At 37.2% G+C, this 17,684-nt stretch overlaps 1 protein-coding gene across 7 annotated transcripts in view; it reads left to right on the top strand.

Moving 5' to 3' along the window:
- The window catches only part of CLOCK (clock circadian regulator), a 157,924-nt gene that overhangs the window by 63,653 nt on the left and 76,587 nt on the right, over positions 1-17,684 (top strand). For all 7 annotated transcript variants that reach the window (XR_008997738.1, XM_057502237.1, XM_057502235.1 and 4 more), the window contains one exon: positions 9,714-9,805. The gene's annotated coding sequence lies outside the window, so the exon portion shown is untranslated. The remainder of the gene's footprint in view (positions 1-9,713; positions 9,806-17,684) is intronic.

The following is a 17,684-nucleotide window of genomic DNA, read 5'->3' as shown; positions in this document are numbered from 1 at the left end:
CCTGTGTTTTCTTCTAAGAGTTTTATGGTTTCATGACTTACATTCAGGTCTTTGATCCATTTCAAGTTTACTTTTGTGTATGGGTTAAACAATAATCCAGTTTCATTCTCTTGCATGTAGCTGTCCAGTTTTGCCAACACCAGCTGTTGAAGAGGCTGTCATTTCCCCATTCTATGTCCATGGCTCCTTTATCATATTAATTGACCATATATGGTTGGGTTTATATCATGGTTCTCTAGTCTGTTCCATTGGTCTATGGGTCTGTTCTTGTGCCAGTACCAAATTGTCTTGATTACTATGGCTTTGTAGTATAGCTTGAAGTTGGGGAGCATAATCCCCCTGCTTTATTCTTACTTCTCAGGATTACTTTGGCTATTCGGGATCTTGGGTGGTTCCATATGAATTTTAGAACGATTTTCTCTACTTTGTTGAAGAATGCTGTTGGTATTTTGATAGGAATTGCACTGAATCTGTAGATTGCTTTAGGCAGGATGGCCATTTTGACAATACTAATTCTTCCTATCCATGAGCACAGGATGTGTTCCCATTTATTGGTATCTTCTTTAATTTCTCTCATGAGTGTCTTGTAGTTTTCAGAGTATAGGTCTTTCACTTCCTTGGTTAGGTTTATTCCTAGGTATTTTATTCTTTTGTATGCAATTGTGAATGGAATTGTTTTCCTGATTTCTCTTTCTGCTAGTTCTTTGTTAGTGTATAGGAATGCCACAGATTTCTGTGTATTAATTTTGTATCCTGCAACTTTACTAAATTCAGATATTAGATGTAGTAGTTTTGGAGTGGAGTCTTTAGGGTTTTTTATATACAATATCATGATATCTGCAACAGGGACAGTTTAACTTCCACCTTGCCAATCTGGATGTCTTTTATTTCCTTGTGTTCTCTGATTGCCGTGGCTAGGACCCCCAGTACTATGTTGAATAAAAGCAGGGAGAGTGGGCATCCTTGTCTTGTTCCCAATCTTAAAGGAAAAGCTTTCAGCTTCTCGCTGTTAAGTACAATGTTGGCTGTGGGTTTGTCATATATGGCCTTTATTATGTTGAGGTACTTGCCCTCTATACCCATTTTATTGAGAGTTTTTACCATGAGTGGATGTTGAAGTTTTCAAATGCTTTTTCAGCGTCTATGGAGATGATCATGTTGCTTTTGTCCTTCTTTTTGTTGATGTAATGGATGATATTGGTGGATTTTCAAATGTTGCACCATCTGTGCATCCCTGGAATAAATCCTACTCGATCATGATGGATGGTCATTTTGATATATTTTTGAATTCGGTTTACTAATATTTTGTTGAATGTTTTTATATCTATATTCATCAGGGATATTGGTCTGTAATTTTCTTTTTTTAATTTTATTTTATTTTGGTATCATTTGTAATTTTCTATTTTTGTGGTGTCTTTGCCTGGTTTTGGTATTAGAGTGATGCTGACCTCATAGAAAGAGTTTGGAAGTATTCCCTCTTCTTCTACTCTTTGGAAAACTTTAAGGAGGATTGTTATTAGGTCTTCACTAAATGTTTGATAAAATTCAGCAGTGAAGCCATCTGTTCTAGAGGTTTTGTTCTTAGGTAGGAGGTTTTTGATTACCAGTTTAATTTCATTGCTGGTAATTGGTCTGTTCAGATTTTCTGTTTCTTTCTGGGTCAGCATTGGAGGACTGTATTTTTCTAGAAAGTTGTCCATTTCTTTTAGATTATCCAGTTTGTTACCATATAATTTTTCATTATGTTCTCTAATAATTCTTTATATTTCTGTGGTGTCCATAGTGATTTTTCCTTTCTCATTTCTGATTCTGTTTATGTGTGTAGTCTCTCTTTTTTTCTTGATAAGTCTGGTTAGTTGTTTGTCTATTTTGTTTATTTTCTTGAAGAACCAGCTCTAATATTAATTTTGTCCCTCCTTCTCCTGACTTTGGGCCTCATTTGTTCTTATTTTTCTAGTTTCATGAACTGTGACTTCAGACTGCTCATATAGGTTTGTTCTTCTTTCCTGAGGTAGGCCTGTATTGCAGTATACTTCCTTCTTAGCACGGTCTTCGCTGCGTCCCACAGGTTTTGCGGTGTTGAATTTTTGTTGTCATTTGTCTCATATATTGCTTGCTCTCTGTTTTTATTTGGTCATTGATCCATTGGTTATTTAAGAGCATGTTGTGAAGCCTCCACGTGTTTGTGGGATTTTTCATTTTCTTTGTGTAATTTATTTCTATTTTCTTACCTTAGTTGTCTGAGAAACTGGTTTGTACAATTTCAATCTTTTTGAATTTACTGAGGCTCTTTTTGTGGCCTAGTATATGGTCTATTCTTGAAAATGTTCCATGTGCCCTAGAGAAGAATGTGTATTCTGCTGCTTTTGGGTGTAGAGTTCTGTAGATGTCTGTTAGGTCCATCTGTTCTAATGTGTTGTCCAGTGCCTGTCTCCTTACTTATTTTCTGTCTGGTTGATCTGTCCTTCAGAGTAAGTGGTGTGTTGAAGTCTCCTAGAATGAATGTATTGCATTCTATTTCCCCTTTTAATTCCGTTAGTATTTGTTTCACATATGTAGGTGCTCCTGTGTTGGACACATAGATACTTATAATGGTTATATCTTCTTGTTGGATTGACCTCTTTATCATTATGTAATGTCCTTCTTTGTCTCTTGTGACTTTCTTTGTTTTGAAGTATAATTTGTCTGATTCAAGTAATGCAACTCCTGCTTTTTTCTCCCTGTTAGTTGCGTGAAATATCCTTTTCCATCCCTTCACTTTTAGTCTGTGTATGTCTTTGGGTTTAAAGTGAGTCTCTTGTAGGCAGCATATAGATTGGTCTTGTTGTTTTATCTTTTATCCATTCAGTTACTCTATATCTTTTGATTGATGCATTCAGTCCATTTGCATTTAGGGTGATTATCGATAGGTATGTATTTATTGCCATTGCAGGCTTTAGATTCGTAGTTACCAAAGGTTCAAGGTTAACTTTCTTAATATCTAAGAGACTAACTTAACTCACTTAATACACTATTAGAGTCACAATCTAAAGGTTCTTTTTTTTTCCTCCTCCTTTTTCTTCCTCCTCAATTCTTTATATGTTGGGTGTCTTATTCTGTACTCTTTGTCTACCCCTTGATCAACTTTGGGGATAGTTAGTTAATTTTGCATTTGCTTAGTAATTAAGTGTTTTACTTTCTTTACTGTGATTTTATTACCTCTGATGATAGCTATTAAACCTTAGGAACACATCCATCTTTTGCAGTCCTTCCAAAATATACTGTAGAGACGGTTTGTGGGAGGTAAATTCTCTCAGCTTTTGCTTGTCTGGAAATTGTATAATCCCTCCTTCAAGTTTAAATGATAATCTTGCCAAATAATGTATTCTTGGTTCAAGGCCCTGCTGCTTCATTGCATTAAGTACGTCATGCCACTCCCTTTTGGCCTGTATCATTTATGCTGAGAACTCCGATGATAGCCTGATGGGCTTTCCTTTGTATTTGATCTTATTTCTCTCTCTGGCTGCTTTTAATAGTCTGTCCTTATCCTTGATCCATTTTCATTACTATATGTCTTGATGTTGTCTTCCTTGGGTCCCTTGGGAGATCTGTGCACCTCCATGGCCTGAGAGACTGTCTCCTTCCCCAGATAGGGGAAGTCTTCAGCAATTACCTCCTCAAAGACACTTTCTATCCCTTTTTCTCTGTTGTTCTTCTTCTGGTACCCCTATAATGCAAGTATTGTTCCGTTTGGATTAGTCATCCAGTTCTCTCAATATTCTTTAATTATTAGAGACCCTTTTTTCTCTCTGGCCTCAGCTTCCTTGTATTCCTCTTCTCCTGTTTCTATTTCATTTATCGTCTCCTCCACTGTATCTAATCTGCTTTTAATAACCTCCATTGTGCTCTTCAATGGATCTCTGACCGGAATTCATTCTTGAGTTCTTGAATATTTTTCTCTACCTCCATGAGCATGTTAATTATTTTTATTTTGAAATCCCTTTCAGGAAGATTCATGAGGTCAGTGTCTTTTAAATCTTTCTCAGGAGTTGTATTCATAATTTTACTTTGCAGGTTCCTTTGGCATTTCCTATTTGTATATGGCACCCTCTAGTGCCCAGAATCTATACTCTCTGGGGATGCTCTGCCCCTGAAGCAATGTCTGGGGTCACAGATGAGTGGTATTGGTGCCTGAGGTGAGGAAAGAGCTGTTTCCTGCTTCCCGGCTGGTATGCCTGTCTCCACTGCCTGAACCAGTGGGCCGAGCACACAGGTATAAGCCTCTCTGCTTTGTGTTTGTAGTTGCTATAGACAGGTCTTCCCTCTGGCTGGCCTAATGGCAGGGTGGGGTTTGCCAGTTTGCAATCCAGGTTGGGCTGGCCGGGAGAAAGGTGAAGTAGGCTGCATATCACGGAGTGGGTCCTTGGAGCCATGTAGGCAACCAGGGAGCTGGAGTGCCTGAAGATCATGAATGCTCCCAACCTGCTGGGCAGTGTGCACCCAGATAATTTTGACTACCTGTCCTTTCTCCTGAGCAGTAAGCTCTGTGTAATCCTTGCCCCTTTAGCAGCTCTCTTGCTGTTAGGAAATCTCTCAGACTCCCTGCCTTTCTTTTGTCCCAGAGCAGCCAGATATGGATCCTGGCTTTCCACAAGCAGCTGGAATTCTCCAGGAATTCTGCATGTCTTAGCTTTCCAGCCCCCTAATCACAAGAGTACCATGCAAGCACCATGAAATGTAGGTTTGTGCTCCCTGAGCAGATCTCTGGAGTTGTATTCAGCAGTCCGAGGCCTCCACTCCCTCCTTGCTCCGTTTGTCTTCCTCCTGCTGGTGAGCTGGGGTGGGGGAAGGGCTTGGGTCCCACCGGACCATGGCTTCGGTACATTACCCTGTTCTTTTCTTCAGGTGTATGCAGTCTGGTGCAGCTCTCTTTCCTGTTGCTCTTTCAGGATTAGTTGTGTTAATTATATTTTCATATTATATGCGGTTTTAGGAGGAAGCTTCTGTCTCACCTCTCACACTGCCATCTTTAATCCTCCATGATCTTCCTGGATTCTTTAATTAAGGCTTTATTATATTCTGTTACTTGTATACACCCCATTTTCTTTGTATATAATTTATCTGTCTGGGGACATTTAGGTTGTTTTCACTGCTTGGCTTTTTAAATATGTTACAGTGAACTTGGCAGTGCAGTTATCTTTTCAAGATCCTATTCTCAATTCTTTTGAATAAATATCTTAAGGTGGGATTGCCATATCATATCGTAGTTCTATTTTAAATTTTTGAGAAGCCTCCGTACTGTTTTCTAGTGGCTGCACCATTTTACATTCCCACTAATAGAAGACAAGTTACCATTTTCTCCACACCTTCCCCAATACTTATTAATTTTTGTTTTTTTGTGTGTGTTGTTTTTGTTTTGCTAACAGGTGTGTGGTGAGATCTCATTGTGGTTCTGATTTACATTTCTCTTATTAAGGATGTTGAGCACCTTTTCATATACTTGTTGGCCTTCTGTATCTCTTCTTAAGAAAAATGTTCATTAAGTGACTTGCCCATTTAAAAAATTGGGTTATTTGTTTTTTTGCTGAGTTGTTGGAATTATTTAAGTATACTGAATATTAAACCTTTTATCACATAAATGGTTTGCAGATACTTTCTCCCATTTCCTGGGTTGCCTTTTCACCTTGTGTCTTTTGCTGTGTGGAAGTTGTTTAGTCTGATGTAGTCCACTTGTCTGTTGTTGCTTTGTTTCCTGTGCTTTTGGTGTTATATCCAAGAAATTATTTCCAAATCCAGTGTCCTGAAACTTTTCTCCTGTGTTTCTTCTAGAAGTTTTACAGTTTCAGGTCATCTTAGTCCATTTTGGCTTGGTTTTTGTGTGTGCTGTTAAATAAGGGTCCTGTTTCATTCTTTTGCATGTGAATATCCTATTTTCCCAGCACCATTTGTTAGAGACTGTCCTTTCCATTATGTTGTCTTAGCTCCTTGTTAAAGATCATTTGACCATATATGCATGGGTTTCTTTCTGGGCTCTTTATTCTGTTCCATTGGTCTATATTTCTGTCTTTATGCCACTGCCATTCTCTTTGATTATTGTAGTTTGTAATATATTTTCAAGTCAGAAAGTGTGAGGCCTCCAGCTTTGTTCTTTCTCAAGGTTGCTTTGGCTATTTGAGATCCTATTTAGTCCATATGAATTTTAGAGTTTTTTTTTTCTATTTCTGCAAAGAATGCCATTGTAATTTTGATAGGGATTACGTGAGGTAGTATGGACATTTTTACAATATTAAGTCTTTCAATCCATGAACACAGAATGTCCTTCCATTTATTTGTGTCTTACTTTATTTCAGCAATGTTTGTAGTTTTTAGTGTATTAAGTCTTTCATCTTTTTAGTTGTTCTCCTAAGTATATTATTCTTTTTGATGCTGTTGTAAATGCTATTGTTTTCTTAATTTTCTTTTCAGATCGTTTGCTGTTAATGTGTAGAAGTGCAAGTGCTTTTTGTATGTTGATCTCATCTCCTGCAACTTTGTTGTTTCTTAGTTCTAACTTATTTTGTGTGAAATCTTTAGGTTTTTCTACACGTAAGATCATGTCATCTGTGAACAGGGATAATTATAATTCTAACTTTATGATTTGGATGCCTTTTATTTCTTGCTTAATTACTTTTGCTAAAACTTCCAATACTATGTTGAATAGAAGTGATGAGAATAGCATCCTTGCATTGCTCCCATCTTAGAGGGCAAGTTTTCAGTTTTTCACTGTTGAGTATGATATGAGCTGTGGACTTTTCATCCCTAGTTTGTTGAATATTCTTATCATGAAAGGATGTTGAATTATATTTAATGCTATTTTTTTTTTTGCATTGAGGTAGTCCTTTGATTTTCATACTTTGTTCTGTTAATGTGGTGTGTCACACTGATTTATTTTTGTGAGTTGAAACATACTTGCATTGCAGGAATGAATCCTACTTGATCATAGTGTACTGTCCTTTTAATGTGCTGTTGGATTGTTTTGTTGAGGATTTTTCCATTTATGTTCTTCAGGGATATTAACTTGTAGTTTTCTTTATTTGTGGAGTCTCCACAAATAAAAGGTACCAGGGTATCTGGGTAATATTGACTTCAGAAAATGATTTTGGAGGTGTTCCCTCATCTTCAATTTTTTTGGAAGAGTTTGAGAAGGATTGGTGTTAATTCTTTATGTGTTTGGTAGAACTCTCCAGTGAATCTCTTTGGTCCTGGCTTTTCTTAGTTGGAAAATCAGTTTTTCATTACTGATTCAATACCTTACTGGTTGTCTGTGTATTCATATTTTCTTTTTTTTTTGGTATCATTAATCTACAATTACATGAGCAACATTATCGTTACTAGACTCTCCCCATCATCAAGTCCCCACCACATATCCCTTTACAGTCACTGTCCATCAGCATAGTAAGATGCTATAGAATCACTATTAGTCTTCTCTGTGTTGTACAGCCCTCCCCGTCCCCCCCTTACATTATGTCTGCTAATTATAATACCCCTTTTTCCTCCTTATCCCTCCCTTCTCACCCACCCTCCCCAGTCCCTTTCTCTTTGGTAACTGTTAGTCCATTCTTGGGTTCTGTGAGTCTGCTGCTGTTTTGTTCCTTTCAGTTTTTTTCTTTGTTCTTATACTCCACATATAAGTGAAATCATTTGATACTTGTCTTTTTCTGCCTGGCATATTTCACTGAGCATAATACTCTCTAGCTCCATCCATGTTGTTGCAAATGGTAGGATTTGTTTTCTTATTATGGCTACATAATATTTCATTGTGTATATGTACCACATCTTCTTTATTCATTCATCTACTGATGGACACTTAAGTTGCTTCCATGTCTTGGCTATTGTAAATAGTGCTATGATAAACAGGGGTGCATATGTCTTTTACAAACTGGGCTGTATTCAGATTTTCTATTTCTTCATCATTCAGTCTTGGTTGGTTATATGTTTCTAGGAATTTATCCATTTCTTGTAGATTATCTAATTGGTATTTCATTGTTCCTGGTAGTCTCCTATGATCCTTAGTATTTTTGTAGTTTTGTGGTGCCAGTTGTATTATTTCCTCTTTTCTGATTTCTATTTGAGTTTTTCTTCCCTTAGTCAAAAGTTTTTCTTTTATTTTGTTGAAATTTTCTAAAATCTCTTTGTTTCATTTTTTTTCTATTGTTTTCTATCTCTATTTTTATTTCTAATTTTTATTATTTCCTCCCTTCTGCCAACCTTGGGCTTATTTTTTCCTTTTCTGGTTCTTTAGGTGTAAGGTTAGGGTCTTTATTTGAGACTTTTTTTTAATGTAGTATTTACCACTGTAAACTTCTTTTATTGTATCCCATAAATTTTGCTGTGTTATGTTTTTTCTCAAGATACTATCTAATCTCCCTTAATTTCTTCTTTGACTCATTGATTGTTCAAGAGTGTGTTGTTTAACTTCCACACAGTAGTAAATTTTTCCAGTTTTCCTTGTGTTACTGATTGTTCTTTCATTCCACTGTGGTCAGAAATGATACTTGGTGTGATTTCACTCTTTGTAAGTTTCTTAAGACTTGTTTTGTGACCTTCCATGTGATCTGTCCTGGAGAATATTTGATGGGCAGTTAAGAAGAATGTGTATTCTACTGGTGTTGGGTGGGCTATTCTGTACATGTCTGTTAAGTTGATATGGTGTATTGTGTTATTCAAGTTGTCTTTTTTTCTTACTGATCTGTCACAATGTTCTATACATTATTGATAACTGGGGTATTGAAATCTCATACTATTACCTTGTTGCTATTTTTCTCTTCAGTTCCATCAATGCTTGTTTCAAATATTTGAGTGCTCTGATGTTGGGTGTATACATATTTATAATTGTTATATCTCCTAATAGATTGACGCTCTTATCATTATGTAATGCCCTTTCATTGTCTCTTGTCAGTTTTTGACTTAAAACTTATTTTTGTCTGATAACACTTCTACTCTCCTTTGGTTACTGTTTGCATGGTATATCTTTTTCCAGTCTTTCACATTAGGCCTAGGTATGTCCTTAAATAATGTAAGTGAGTCTATTATAGATGGCATATAGTCAGATCTTTGTTGCTTTTTTTTTCAAATCCATTTAGCCACTCTATTTCTTGATTGATGACTTTAATTCATTTGCATTTAAAGTAATTACTGATAAGGAAGGATTTGTTATGGTCACTTTGTTAATTTTTTTTTTCTGTCTTGTAGCTTTTTGTCACTTCTTTTCCTCTTCCTTTGTGTGTTTTTTGTTTTCGTATTGACATGCTTTGTTTCCTTTTTCATTCCCTTTTGTGTATCTTCCACAGGTGTTTTCCTTGTGCTTACCATGGGTCTTAGATACAACATCTATGGTTTTAACAATGTTTTAAGTGGATAACAACTTAGTTTCAAAACTCTACTTTTCTTTTTTACCCCATCACACTTTCTCATAGATGTCACAAATTACATCTTGTTATATTGTTTATCCATTAACATTTTTATAGTATACTTTTGTCTTTTAACTTCTTTACTAGAATTAAAAGTGATTGTTTTATTTATTCTTTAAGTTGCTGTCTTTTAGAAACAATTTGTGGAGTTTAACATTTGTTATGTACATTTTTGTTACAAAGCTCTAAATTTTGTTATGCTTAAAAATTATTTAAAAACCTTTTTATGACGACTTTTATGTAAGTTGGGTAAATCTAATAAAGACATTTTTTCATATTAAACAGAATTCTGAGACCAGTGGTCAGCCATATAGAAGACTACAGCGAACCTATAGTGTTCTGAAGAATCAGTTCAAAAGATAGAAGAGATACAAAAGGTAATGAAAAGGTGGTATCTTAAAATATTCTTTGGAATGACATTTTTCCAGAAAAATTGATAAAAGAATCCATGAACTATACTGACACACTAATGTAAAGAAAGTTTTATTTTTAAGTTTTCCCTGTTTTATCTTACAACATTTATTCTGCCAACTATGTTTAGATACTATTTTAGGTACTGGGAGTACAGTGAAGAACAAGACAGAAGCTGTTCCTGCTCTCATGAGGGTTACATTCTAAAGGAGGCAGGACAATTAGGAAACAAATGAAAAATTTGTGGTTAGTTCTGTACAGATAGTTTAAACAGATAATGTGATAGAGATTGGTGATGGCTTTAATTAGGTAGCCTGAAAAACCCTCACTGAAGAAGAGTATGTCATTTGAGATCTGAATGGCAAGAATGTGCCAGCGCTGTGACGATCTGAGAGAGGAGTGAAATAGAAGTGACCATGAAATGCTTGAGGAACAGAAAGAGCAAATGTGATGAGTGTAGTAAGTGAGGGGAAGAGTATATGGCGTTCAGGTTGAAGGATAACACCAGGAGAGGAGCAGTTGTACAAGAAAGTCAGGTGTTCTCTTTTGCTATATGATATTTTTTATACACCTGTAAAATCTGTAGAAATATAAAAAAATGTAGTTAGATATGTGACTGAAGTGGAGAATCTGGTCTAGAGGTTGGATTTGGGAGTTATTGACATAGCGAGATACTTAAGAGTCATAGAGCTGGATGAAATTATCTAGTAAGTGTACATAGATTGAGAAGAATTTAGCCCTGGGACATGCCAATATTAATCAGAGGAGAGGGAGCAACCAGTGTGATGGGTAGAAAAACAGGAAGTATTCGGTCACAGAAGCCTTTAGGTGTATGTACTAAACACATGCAGAAATGGTCACTTATGTCACATGCTACAAATAGAGAGTAGAATATAGCAGCCATTAGGTTTGGCAACGTGAATGTCACTCATAATTCCAATAAAAGTGAACAGTCTCGGAGTGGGTGAAGATGAAGCCTAATTAAAAAATTGATTTTAAGAGAAATGGGGAAGATGGAGAGGATTAAAGATGGTGGTGTGAGAGGAGAGACAGAGGCTTCCTCCTAAAACTGGATACAATTAGAAAATATAGTTGGCGCAACTAATCCTGAGAAAGCAACAGGAAAGAGGACAGTGCCAGACTGCATACACCTGGAGAAAAGGTAGACCTCACCAAACAGGGTAACGTACCAGGGCTGTGGCTCGGTGGGACCCGAGCCACTCCCCCACCCCAGCTCACTGGTGGGAGGAAGAGAAATGGAGCAGGGAGGGATTAGAAGGCTTGGAACTGCTGAATACCTAACTCTGGAGATCTGCACTGGGAGCACAAACCTACATTTCATGGTGCTTTCATCATACTCTTCTGATTATGGGGTTGGAAAGCTAGGACAGGTGGAGCTCCTGGGGAGACTGGGATTCTGGCCGCTTGTGAAAAGCAGGGATCCATATCTGGCTGCTCTGGGACAAAAGCTTTTATCTGTGTGCTCAGTCCACTGCTTCAGGCAGTGGAGACAGGCACAGCAGCTGGAAAGCGGGGAATAGCCTTTTCCTTCCCCCAGGCACCAATACCGCTCCCCTGTGACCCCCAACATTGCTTCAGGGGCTGAGCAGCTCCAGAATAGAGCTTCTGGACACTAGAGGGTGCCATATACAAATATGAAACGCCAAAGAAACCTGCTCCAGAGTAAAATTATTAATACAACTCCCGAGAAAGAATTAAATGATATGGACCTCGTGACTTCCTGAAAGGGAGTTCAAAATAAAAATCATCAACATGCTAATGGAGGTAAGAAAAGACATCCAAGAACTCAGGAATGAATTCAGGTCAGAGATCCAATCGTTGAAGAGCATGATGGAGGGTATTAAAAGCAGGTTGGATATGGTGGAGGAGACGATAAATGAAATAGAAACTAGACAAGAGGAATACAAAGAAGCTGAGGCACAGAGAGAAAAAAGGATCTCTAAGAATGAAAGAATATTGAGAGAACAGTGTGACCAATCCAAATGAAACAATATTCGCATTATAGGGATACCAGAAAAAGAAGAGAGAGAAAAAGGGATAGAAAGTATCTTTGAGGAGGTAGTTGCTGAAAACTTCCCAAATCTGGGGAAGGAGATAGTCTTTCAGGCCATGGAGATACACAGATCTCCCACAACAAGGGACCCAAGGAAGACAACACCAAGACACATAGTAATTAAAATGGAAAAGATCAAGGATAAGGACAGACTTTTAAAAGCAGCCAGAGACAGAAATAAGATCACATACAAAGGAAAGCCCATCAGGCTAACATCAAGCTTCTCAGCAGAAACCTTACAGGCCAGAAGGGAGTGGCATGATGTATTTAATGCCATAAAACAGAAGGGCCTGGAACCACGATTACTTTATACAGCAAGATTATCATTTAAATTTGAAGGCGGTATTAAACAATTTCCAGATATGCAAAAGCTGAGAGAATTTACCTCCCAAAAACCATCTCTACAGTCTATTTTGGAGGGACTGCTATAGATGGAAGTGTGCCTAAGGTTTAATAGCTGTCACCAGAGGTAATAAAACCACAGTAAAGAAAGTAGAACAGCTAATTACTAAGCAAATACAAAATTAAATTAACTATCCCCAAAGTCAATCAAGGGATAGACAAAAAGTACAAAATATGATACCTAATATGTAAAGAATGGAGGAGAAGAAAAAGGAGGAGAAACAGAAAAGAACCTTTAGATTGCATTTGTAACAGCATACTAACTGAGTTAAGTTAGAATCTTAGATAGTAAGGAAATTAACCTTGAAACATTGGTAACCATGAATCTAAAGCCTGCAATGCAATAAATACATACCTACCAATATTCACCCTAAATGTAAATGTACTGAATGCACCAATCAAAAGACTGAAATAGAGTCACTGAATGGATGAAAAAGCAAGACCCATCTATATGCTGCTTACAAGAGACTCACCTCAAACCCAAAGACATGCACAGACTAAAAGTCAAGGGATGGAAAAAGATATTTCATGCAAACAACAGGGAGAAAAAAGCAGGTGTTGTGGTACTAGTATCAGACAAAATAGACTTCAAATCAAAGAAAGTAACAAGAGATAAAGAAGGACATTACATAATGATAAAGGGCTCAGTCCAACAAGAGGATATAACCATTCTAAATATATATGCACCCAACACAGGAGCACCAGCATATGTGAAACAAATACTAACAGAACTAAAGGAGGAAATAGAATGCAGTGCATTAATTTTAGGAGACTTCAACACACCATTCACTCCAAAGGACAGATCCACCAGACAGAAAATAAGTAAGGACACAGAGGCACTGAACAACACTCTAGAACAGATGGACCTAATAGACATCTATAGAACTACATCCAAAAGCAGCAGGATAAACATTCTTCTTAAGTGCACATGGAACGTTCTCCAGAATAGACCACATACTAGACCACAAAAAGAGCCTCAGTAAATTCAAAAAGATTGAAATTCTACCAGACAACTTTTCAGACCACAAAGGTATAAAACTAGAAATAAATTCTACAAAGAAAACAAAAAGGCTCACAAATACATGGAGGCTTAACAACATGCTCCTAAATAATCAATGGATCAACAAACAAATTAAAATAGAGATCAAGGAATATATGGAAACAAATGACAACAACAACACAAAGCCCCAACTTCTGTGGGACACAGCGAAAGCAGTCTTAAGAGGAAAGTACATAGCAATCCAGGCATATTTAAAGAAGAAAGAACAATCCCAAATGAATAGTCTAATGTCACAATTATCAAAATTGGAATAGGAAGAACAAATGAGGCCTAAAGTCAGCAGAAGGAGGGACATAATAAAGATCAGAGTAGAAATAAATAAAATTGAGAAGAATAGAAGACTAGAAAAAATCCATGAAACCAAGAGCTGGTTCTTTGAGAATATAAACAAAATAGATAAGCCTCTAGCCAGACTTATTAAGAGAAAAAGAGAATCAACACATCAACAGAATCAGAAACGAGAAAGGAAACATCATGACGGACCCCACAGAAATACAAAGAATTATTAGAGACTACTATGAAAACCTCTATGCTAACAAGCTGGAAAACCTAGAAGAAATGGACAACTTCCTAGAAAAATACAACCCTCCAAGACTGACCAAGGAAGAAACACAAAATCTAAACAAACCAATTACCAGCAAAGAAATTGAAGTGGTAATCAAAAAACTACCCAAGAACAAAACCCCCTGGCCAGATGGATTAACCTCGGAATTTTATCAGATATACAGAGAAGATATAATACCCATTCTGCTTAAAGTTTTCCAAAAAACAGAAGAGGAGGGAATACTCCCAAACTCATTCTATGAAGCCAACATCACCCTAATACCAAAACCAGGCAAAGACCCCACCAAAAAAGAAAATTACAGACCAATATCCCTGATGAACATACATGCAAAAATACTCAACAAAATATCAGCAAACCAAATTCAAAAATACATCAAAAGGATCACACACCATGACCAAGTGGGATTCATCCCAGGGATGCAAGGATGGTACAACATTCGAAAATCCATCAACATCATCCACCTTATCAACAAAAAGAAGGACAAAAACCACATGATCATCTCCATAGATGCTGAAAAAGCATTCGACAAAATTCTACATCCATTCATGATAAAAACTCTCAACAAAATAGGTACAGAGGGCAAGTACCTCAACATAATAAAGGCCATATATAATAAACCCACAGCCAACATCATACTGAACAGTGAGAAGCTGAAAGCTTTTCCTCTGAGACCGAGAACAAGACAGGGATGCCCACTCTCCCCACTGTTATTCAACATAGTACTGGAGTTCCTAGCCACGGCAATTAGACAAAACAAAGAAATACAAAAAATCCATATTGGTAAAGAAGAAGTTAAACTGTCACTATTTGCAGATGACATGATATTGTACATAAAAAACCCTGAAGACTCCACTCCGAAGCTACTAGAACTGATATCGGAATACAGCAAAGTTGCAGGATACAAAATTAACACACAGAAATCTGTGGCCTTCCTATACACTAACAATGAACTAATAGAAAGAGAAATCAGGAAAAAATTCCATTCACAATTGCATCAAAAAGAATAAAATACTTAGGAAAAAACCTAACCAAGGAAGTGAAAGACCTATACCCTGAAAATTGAAAGACACTCTTAAGAGAAATTAAAGAGGACACTAACAAATGGAAACTCATCCCATGCTCTTGGCTAGGAAGAATTAATATCGTCAAAATGGCCATCCTCCTGCCCAAAGCAATATACAGATTTGATGCAATCTCTATCAAATTACCAACAGCATTCTTCAACAAACTGGAACAAATAGTTCAAAAATTCATATGGAAACACCAAAGACCCTGAATAGCCAAAGCAATCCTGAGAAGGAAGAATAAAGTCGGGGGGATCTCACTCCCCAACTTCAAGCTGTACTACAAAGCCACAGTAATCAAGACAGTTTGGTACTGGCACAAGAACAGAGCTACAGACCAGTGGAACAGAATAGAGACTTCAGACATTAACCCAAACATATGTGGTCAATACATGATAAAGGAGCCATGGACATACAATGGGGAAATGACTGTCTCTTCAACAGATGGTGCTGGCAAAACTGGACAGCTACGTGTAAGAGAATGAAACTGGATCACTGTCTAACCCCATACACAAAAGTAAATTCGAAATGGATCAAAGACCTGAATGTAAGTCATGAAACCATAAAACTCTTAGAAAAAAACATAAGGCAAAAATCTCTTGGACATAAACATGAGCGACTTCTTCATGAACATATCTCCTGGGTCAAGGGAAACAAAAGCAAAAATGAATGAGTGGGGCTCTAAAGCTTCTTTACAGCAAAGGACACCATCAATAGAACAAAAAGGTACCCTACAGTATGGGAGAATATATTCTTAAATGACAGATCCGATAAAGGGTTGACATTCAAAATACATAAAGAACTCACACACCTCAAGAAAGAAAAAGCAAGTAATCCAATTAAAAAATGGACAGAGGAGCTGAACAGATACTTCTCCAAAGAAGAAATTCAGATGGCCAACAGACACAACTAGCTCCACATCGCTAGTCATCAGAGAAATGCAAATTAAAACCACAATGAGATAATCACCTCACACCAGTAAGGATCGCCACCATCCAAAAGACAGACAACAACAAATGTTGGTGAAGATATGGAGAAAGGGGAACCCTCCTACACTGCTGGTGGGAATGTAAATTAGTTCAACCATTGTGGAAAGCAGTATGGAGGTTCCTCAAAAAACTAAAAATAGAAATACCATTTGATCCAGAAATTCCACTACTAGGAATTTACCCTAAGAATGCAGGAGCCCAGTTTGAAAAAGACATATGCACCCCTATGTTTATTACAGCACTATTTACAATAGCCAAGAAATGGAAGCAACCTAAGTGTCCATCAGTAGATGAATGGGTAAAGAAGATGTGGTACATATACACAATGGAGTATTATTGAGCCATAAGAAGAAAACAGATCCTATCATTTGCAACAACATGGATGGAGCTAGAGGGTATTATGCTCAGTGAAATAAGCCAGGCACAGAAAATCAAGTACCAAATAATTTCACTCATATGTTGAGTATAAGAACAAAGAAAATCTGAAGGAACAAAACAGCAGCAGAATCAGAGAACCCAAGAATGGACTAACAGTTACCAAAGGGAAAGGGACTGGGGAGGATTGGTGGGAAGGGAGGGATAAGGGCAGGGAAAAAGAAAGGGGGTATTACAATTAGCATGTATAATGTGTGGGAGTGTATGGGGCGGGCTCTACAACACAGAGAAGACAAGTAGTGATTTTACAGCATCTTACTACACTGATGGACAGTGACTGTGAAGGGGTATGTGGGGGGGACTTTGTGAAGGGGGGAGCAGCCTAGTAAACATAATGTTCTTCATGTAATTGTAGATTAATGATACCAAAAAAAAGAAAAAAGAAAGTGTTTGAAGATAGTAAGAGTTATTTTAGACAGGTCTTTGGGGCTTTATTGGTGATAATCATATAGAAAACTGGGTAAATAATAAAATCACTTTTAACTTTAGGGAAACCTACTCAGAAAGGGAAAGTTAATTGTAGCATATTATATGGCTTAGCTGTGAATTGCACTTACAGAGCCATAATAATGTTAACTCTGAGTATAACCATCTAGCCAAAATTACAATATTTGAAATTTGGGTAAGTGTGTATGTGTATGAGGTAAGGATCAGGGACTTGAAGAGCTAAATTGTTTTTACTCTTAATGAAATTCGGTAAACGATGCCTTAAAAAGAGGACGCTTTTGAGAGCAAAATGAGGCACTTTTTTTTTTATTAAGGTACCATTGATATGCACTCTTATGAAGGTTTCACATGAAAATCAATGTGGTTACTACATTCTCCCATATTATCGAGTCCCCCCATACCCCACTGAAGTCATTGTCCATCAGTGTAGTAAGATGCTGTTGAATCACTACTTGCCTTCTCTGTGCTGCACTGTCTTCCTCATGACTCTCCCCACACCATGTGTACTAATCATAATACTCCTCAATCCCCTTCTCCCTCCCTCCCCACCCGCCCTACCCCACCCCTCCCCGTTGGTAACCACTAGTCCCTTCTTGGAGACACTAGTCTGCTGATGTTTAGTTCCTTCAGTTTTGCTTCATCATTATACTCCACAAATGAGGGAAATCAGTTGGTACTTGTCTTTGATACCTGGCTAATTTCTCTGAGCGTAATATCCTCTAGCTACATCCGTATTGTTGCAAATGGTAGGATTTGTTTCTTTCTTATGGCTGAATAGTATTCCATTGTGTATATGTATCACATCTTCT

This window comes from Manis pentadactyla, chromosome 5 (assembly GCF_030020395.1).
Source record: "Manis pentadactyla isolate mManPen7 chromosome 5, mManPen7.hap1, whole genome shotgun sequence".
NCBI lineage: Eukaryota > Metazoa > Chordata > Mammalia > Pholidota > Manidae > Manis > Manis pentadactyla.
This window is presented reverse-complemented; position numbering and strand designations above follow the sequence as displayed.